Genomic DNA, 7617 nt, shown 5'->3' on the forward strand with positions numbered 1-7617 from the left:
CATGTAGGGAGCACGTATGGGTTGGTTATATGGTAACCACCCAGCGTTGTAAATGGTTTCTTGGCTTACAGGAAACCATTTGGCTTGTCACTCAATGTAAAGCCACCTGTGAAGGAAAGAAAAGCAATAAGAAGTGACAGGAAAGATGGGAGAAATAGGAAGAAAGGAGGACAGACACAGAAAAAGAATGATAAAGGCTAAGGAAGAGGTAGGTAGCACTACATCAAGTGAGTGGATGATGGTCGCCACCACCTGAGTTGGTATGAATAAATCCATACCAGCTAGTATTAAGTCACAAATGTGGGACTGGGTAGAACTGGGATCACTAGAGAAGAAAGACTGCCATGGAATGTCAGCAAGATAATTTCTAAATCCATCCCAGATTGCCCTACCAAAGTGCCAACAGGTCACCCTGACAGGTTCAGAACAGGGAGGTGTGGGGGGATTAACTAATAAGGCTTTGATGAGATTGTGGTCAGAGGATCCAAGTGGTGACAGTACCTCTATCCTGTATTCATCTGGATTATTTGTCAAGAATAAATCTAAGAGATGGGCATTATGGTCAGGATTATCAGGTATTCTGGTTGGTTGCTTTACCAGCTGGGTAAGATTAAACGATCCTGCAAACAGCTCGCACTCTAGACCAGCGTCGTCAGTCCTGGCAGAATGCAATAACCATTCAACATTATGTATGTTAAAATCACCCAAAATGGTAATTTCAGTGCTAAAGGCAAGGTTAAGGTTACTCAACTGTATGGATATGGAATCAAATACACTGGTTTCCGAAGAAGCAATGGGGGAGCGATAAACTACACAAATATATTTGGCAATATTTTGACAATTAAGTTTATATAATGAGTAATCAAAACTGGATGAAGTGAAGTTTAAAATAGTGTCAACTGCATATTGGGATTTGATATAACAACAGGTGCCACCCTTGTTGCGGAAGTTTGTAAGGAGATGGTAACTGGGAAAACAAAATGGGGATATATCAGTAGAGGGTGAGATTTGTGGTTCTGTGAGGAAAAGGGCCAAAGGGGATATGGACTGAAAGAAAAAATGAACTGAGTTTAAATTTGTGGTAAGGCCGCGGATGTTGGTGAAGAATAATGCCTCACTTTCACAAGAGGCAAGTTAGGGATGGTATAAACTTAAACATGGACTTATGCATCTGCCAACTGAGGAATTTTCGACCATGGAGAGACTTCCTCCTTGACTACGATGACTGAGTTAGGAAAAAATACCATTTAGACCAGGAATGAATTATATCTGCAACCACTTGGTGAGAAATGAGATAACTACACTTGATGATTTAACTTAGTCTCCCCCCAGATGAAACCTATTATGAACTTTTGGTACCTGGCAGCTGGCAAAATGCACCAGTGTAACAAAAACAATTTTGGGTTACCACAACCAACAAGCAGCCAACTGATCACAGAGACATTTGATGCTCTAGTTACAGTAAAAGTAGTAAGATTAATTTGTTTCAAAACAGATTCTTGAGATATTCAAAGCAAGCAGAAAGAATATTCACAGAAAGCAGAGAGAATATTCTAGGAAAGCAGGTAAAATTAACACACCTGTTAACTTTTTTAGTTTACTGATCTGATGGGCATGTCAGGAAAGGAGTTCGTGCATTTGTAACCCACAGTTTAAATACAGAGACGCATACAAATACTCTTGGTACAGATGGAAAGGAGACCGGTGAAAAAAGCCTGACTATGTTCTTGTGGAGAGAATGTTGCTTGAGTGTCATGGATATGGACGACTGGGAGGTCGGTCTGTCCATATGTTTGTGGTGTGGAAGGTTAAGCTGAGAGAGAGAGAGAGAGAGAGAGAGAGAGAGAGGGGGGGGGGATACCTATACAGGCTGACCCCGAAATACGATACCCCTATATACAATACCCTGGTACAGCGATGGGGATAGAAATACCACTCTATCCCGCCGAACGATGGCCAAACCCCGGTATGACGAAGGGTTTTGGTTTTCTAAAACCTATTTTGATGATATTTTAGACTTAAATTTTGTGTTTAGGTTTATTTTTAAACTGTGTTTAGACTAAGATTAATGTGTTTCAATCACAGGTGGGGTGAACTTTGTCATTTGGTGGTACAGTTTACTAAGCTTGATTTTTTGAGTTTGAGAGAGTGTGTAAGAAACGGAACCTAAAGGTGAATGTAGGGAAGAGTAAAGTGATGGTCTTTGAGAGAGGTGAAGTTAGTGAATGTACAGCGAGGTTGGATGGTGAGGAATTGGAAAATGTGAGTACGTTTAAGTATTTGGGTAGTATGATGCGTAAGGATGGAGGTTTGGAGGGTGAAGTGCTTGAAAGGGTACAGCAGGGAAGAAAGGTTGCTGGTTCCTAGAAAGCATTGATAAGAAACAGGGAAGTGAGCATGGAAGTGAAAAAGTTACTACATGACAGTACTGTATTGTGATACCGACTCTAACGTACGGAAGTGAAGCTTGGACATTGTTGGAAGGACACAAGTCAAGAGTGAGAGCAGTGGAAATGAGTTATTTAAGAGGAGCCTGTGGAGTCACGTGGAGAGACAGGCTGACGAATGAGGATATAAAGGAGCGTTGTGGTGTGGACGTGGATGTGATAGGAAGCGTTATGAGGAACACACTGAGGTGGTTTGGCCATGTGGAGAGGATGGAGGGTGAAAGACTGACGAAGAGAGTGTACGTGAGTGAGGTGGAGGGGGGAAGAGGAAGGGGGAGGCCGAGGATGAGATGGAGGGATGGGGTGGAGAGGTATATGAGAGAGGGGGGTGTGAGTTGGGAGCAGGGCAGTGAAATAGCGGGGGACAGGGCGACTTGGAGGCGATTTGTTTGTGGCCACCCCAAACGGGATTGAGGCGTCTGGCAATAGATAGATAGATAGATAGATTTTTTTCCAGATTTATTATTGATTTTCAGATCTTGTTTTTGGATTTAGGCGAGTTATAAACTGCTTTTATGCTTAGTTTGGCTTGTTTCAAAGCTATCTGGGGGTTTAGGTTAGCTAGAAACTTGTTATTGGACTCATTTTGGTGGATTTAGGACTTGGCTGGGGGGATGAAACCCAAGACTCAAAAACGCATCCACATACTTTACATGTTAAATTTAGCCTGAGATACGATACCCCGCCTAGTGATGGGTTTTTACTCAACCAATTGCACTGTTAAACCAGGGTATGCCTGTACTCTTCCTTAACACTTCCATGGACGAAAAAAATGAACACGCTGGAAAATTTGTAAAGCTTCTTTTAAGATACTGTTATTATAATCGCACTTTTATGAAACTTTTGAAAAAAATAAGTATATATATCTATTGTGTAATCATGTCAAAGACAACATCAGCACATTGTTTTTATAAATATAGAGGTCATATTCATGCTAACTTCAGCATTCCTTCAACGATCACAAGGTACGAGGTTTTCACTTTTGGGAGGCGTTCACAAAACTATCATCAAAAACTCCTCCAAACGTCTCACAGTGGTGAAATGTTTTGGAACCTGGGAAATGACCCTTGTGAAAAGGGTGGATCACTATGATAGATACCACCCCTGCAGGGCAAGGAGAGATCCCTGGATAGACTGTTCATGGTAATCATCTGTATGGCAGTCTATGGGAAGCAGCACTGAATCAAAAAAGGTAATACACAATTCAAAATATCCCCGAAACTTCAGCTGGTATCACTACATGTCTGACTGCCCCACTTTAAATTTTTATTCCCACTCCTGGTAAAGCTGCATAGTTCCTTTTATGTTTATTACTTGCACAGAAATAAATACGGTACCTACTGTTTTTAACCTCTGAGGCTACATGTCTAGAGTCATCCCTTACTAAAGCAAACTGTCTGGATTGTCAATGTTTTTAATTACTGTACTTCCTTGCTTGCTTACATTATCTAATAACATATTCTTACAATACCTTGCACTAAATAATTCAAAGAGAAATGCAGTTAGCCACTCCCGAAATTTAAAGATTTAAAAAAATACCATTGCTAAAGGAAACATATAATCAAATACCTGCAACTGATGCCTGAGATAATAAGGTACCAGTAAATTAAGATATTTTGGAGTGAATATTTATGGTAGCTACCATGCCTGAAAGAAATAAAAAAATTAATTGATGTAACTACCATTTAAATTTGTCGGCAGAATTTAAATCATAACATACAATCAGTCAATAATCCCAATTCTGTATAATCCTGGGGTCTCAAATTCAAAACACATTTCTCGGTCTTCATTTATAATCATCAGCACTCCAAACTCTTTTTCCACCCAAGGATACATTAAGGCCTTTAAAAATAACAATCAAGTTATGAAGAGCAAGAGACTAATGTGGAGCGTATGTGCATGAGATGGAGGGGGAGACCAAGGATAAGATGGAGGGATGGAGTGAAGAGGAATGAGAAAAGGGAGTGTGAGCTGGGGGGAGAGCAGCAAAATGGCAGGGGACAGGGCAGCATGAAGGCAATTTGTTTGTGGCCATCCCTGATGGGATTAAGGCATCTGGCTATAGATAGATTGACAGATAGATGGAGCAACAGACAGATAGACTGATACATAGAATATGTTGCTGTTATTATATTATTACTATTAATATCATTATTTTTACTTGTGGTAGGTGGTGACAACCACCATCCACTCACTTGATATAGTGATGCCTGCTTCTTCCTTCACCTCTTATCATTCTTTTTCTGTATCTGCCCTCCTCCCTTCCTATTTCTCCCATCTTACCTGTCACTTTTCATAATTTTTCTTTCCTTTTCAGGTGGCTTAACATTATTGTGACAAGCCTAATGGTTTCCTGTAAGCCAGGAAACAACTTACAATGCTGGATGTTAACCATATAACCAACCCACATATGTTCCCTACGTGTCAACAAGTAAAGCAACTCAAAGACAAATGGCCAACCCTTACAAGATTATGGCAGCTGGATATACATAGATAGCGTATTACCGGGTATGTATCTTTTTACCAGTCAGAGCAGGGAAGTAACTGACTAAAAGATAGTACATAGCAGCATAACAGTTAAATAAGGTCACTGCAGCCAAACATAAGATTATGGCTGGATACAACATTTGCCAAGAGGAAAGTCCAAATTTTTTAGCTACATTTATTTCTTTATCTCACACTGATAACAATTATGCAATTAAATTTAAATATAAACAGCTACATTAAGAGTCAATATACAGTGAAATGGCGGGGGACAGGACGATTGGTTTATGGCCACCCCGTACGAGAATAAGGCATCTGGCAATAGACAGATTGATAGATTCTTGTCTCAGCGAATAACTGATCCTATTTTCTTCAATGACACTTCCATCAGAAATTAATAACAACAGAGATGTAACATTCTTTGATCTACCCAACTGGTAGCTACAACATGTCACAACATTTACTCTAGCTAATCACCAGCAGTTGTCTGGCATCACACTTTAGCCATAGCCTTTGTGAAATAAACAGGTACTCTCCCATTCCTGCTCATTTTTCTAGAATGCAACGCCGATATCTGAGGTAATGGAGGGATCTGTTTAGGTCAGGACTGAACTGCCTGGAATTCTAGGTTAGGCTCAGTGGTGTCAGGATTGGTTAATGCTTAAAATGGCTTTCAATTCACTTATTTAAGAGGACAGGATCACACTCAAAACCTGGTCAATACCAAGGGGAATTAAGGTAAAAATTCTATGAATTATTTCCCTCCCCACCAGTCAAGTATGGGTTAAAACGAGAAAAGTAACCAATATACAGCCATTACCTACAAATTTTCAATGACAGAGTCAAGTTTGTATGATATATATATTTTTTTTCACACATACTGAAGTTTTTTTTGTAATTTTTACTAGTAGAAAATAAAAGCCCAGATTTTAAAAAACAATTATCCCAATATCTACATCCACCACAGTGGAGTGATGGCAAAGTTTCATGTACAAGGGTTTAAGTATCATCAGACAAGGCTGGAAGATTTTCAATCATGCAAATTATATCAGACATAGGTACATTTCAAACATACAACAGACATGCCTCAATCCCTTAAGCCTCACATGGAATACATGGGACTGATTATTACATTTCTACATAGGCTATGTAATGAAAATTAATGACTGAATCTTAAAAACTCCACAGTACTGCTGTCCTCTTTGGTATTTAAATATTTATTTACCAACAGATAAGACATACTATTTAATGGTAACCTTCTCAGACTTTAAATACCTCTAAAATATATTTTTTACAGTAATCTAACTAACAACTATCCTTTCATTTGCTATATCAGACTCACAAACTTGCCTAACTAGCTCTGAAATGATATTGCTCATCTGTCAAGGCCTCACACCCACCCTACCATGACTTCAAAGATTCAGATGTTCATTATTCATCAGCCTGTTCACCACATATGGAATTGAACATCTTGTCAGGGCGATCATGTGAACCCGTATTAAATAGCTGGTATCCCGTGAACCAGCTCCAGTGGTTCAGCAACAGTCATATCAACCAATAACCTCTGCATTCACCCATAATTCTCCTTTGCCATTATCAGTTTTACACTAGAACGCCCACAAAAAGCCCCCAAAATAGGCAAATGTGGTCACCCTATCAATGTGGACATCAAAATACGCTAAAATATGTTAAAATTGATTCGTGTGTTCGAGGCGGCTGCTCTTTCATGGCGCATCAAAAAACTCCAAAGTACTGCTTCATATTCTGACTCGAAACATTTCCTTCCCTGCTTCACCTCCTTGGACCTCACCTCAGCTTCACTGGAGGAGATTCCACACCACACTGTGTCTCAGGAACACCGAGAATGTCTCGAAGTGACGAGTTATGGTGAAGTGAAGAGCTGACACACAAGTAAACAGGGCCAGAAGAGGAAAACAACTGCTCATCGCTCTCAGGGGCTACAACCACCTACGTTTTACCGAAAACTTTTTACATATTCATTCTTCGACAAAACGAAATAAAATAAAACTGGTTTAATGGAATACTATACAATACCGCTTTAGATATTAAAGCAATGTATAAAAACCAAATGTATTTTAATATGAGTTCGTAATTCATTACCCAAGGAGGGTGAGGGGGATGGGTTTGGGCTCTAGGGAGGATCGGAGGATTTTTTTGGGGGGAGGGGGGGCAAATGGGGGATGGAAGTCTGGCAGTTTAACTGGAGGATCATGTGCTAAGTTATTAGTTATTCTGACAGCTCCAGTCATGAACAAACTTTGACATTACTATTGTTAGGCGTTTAGGGGCGGCTTTCCGTCCCTGGAACGCCTGCTGTGCAGCTGGGTTCTCTTTCTAGAGCGGAGCTTAGACAAATAAGAGAGGGCCAGGGCATAAAAACACAAAGCGACAACTTTACACGTATATTGACAAATTCAACTGCTATGGAACAGGTAGACAATCTCATGCAATCTCATAGGCAAAAATCAATACATAGGCTGGCATTAATGGGTCTAGTAACGCGCAGGATACTGTATGCACAGGAGTCTAAGTCTGGTTCAGGAGGGTAAGGCACTATTACACTGTTCGTGGTGGTGAGGCACTATCGTGAGGCGTTCACTGCTCTGAGTTTATAGGTGGAGTACAGGGAAGGGTGTTACCGACTTGCACAAGGGAGGGGAATAGT

General features: G+C 40.2%; 1 protein-coding gene across 1 annotated transcript in view; it reads right to left on the bottom strand.

Moving 5' to 3' along the window:
• Positions 1-6849, bottom strand: part of LOC145402060 (uncharacterized) — a 100047-nt gene extending 93198 nt beyond the window's left edge. Inside the window, exon 1 of the mRNA XM_080274161.1 lies at positions 6742-6849. The gene's annotated coding sequence lies outside the window, so the exon portion shown is untranslated. The remainder of the gene's footprint in view (positions 1-6741) is intronic.
• Positions 6850-7617: the final 768 nt, after the last annotated feature.

This window comes from Coenobita brevimanus, chromosome 57 (genome assembly GCF_032717465.1).
Source record: "Coenobita brevimanus isolate Jiangsu-jjx chromosome 57, ASM3271746v2, whole genome shotgun sequence".
NCBI classification, from domain to species: domain Eukaryota; kingdom Metazoa; phylum Arthropoda; class Malacostraca; order Decapoda; family Coenobitidae; genus Coenobita; species Coenobita brevimanus.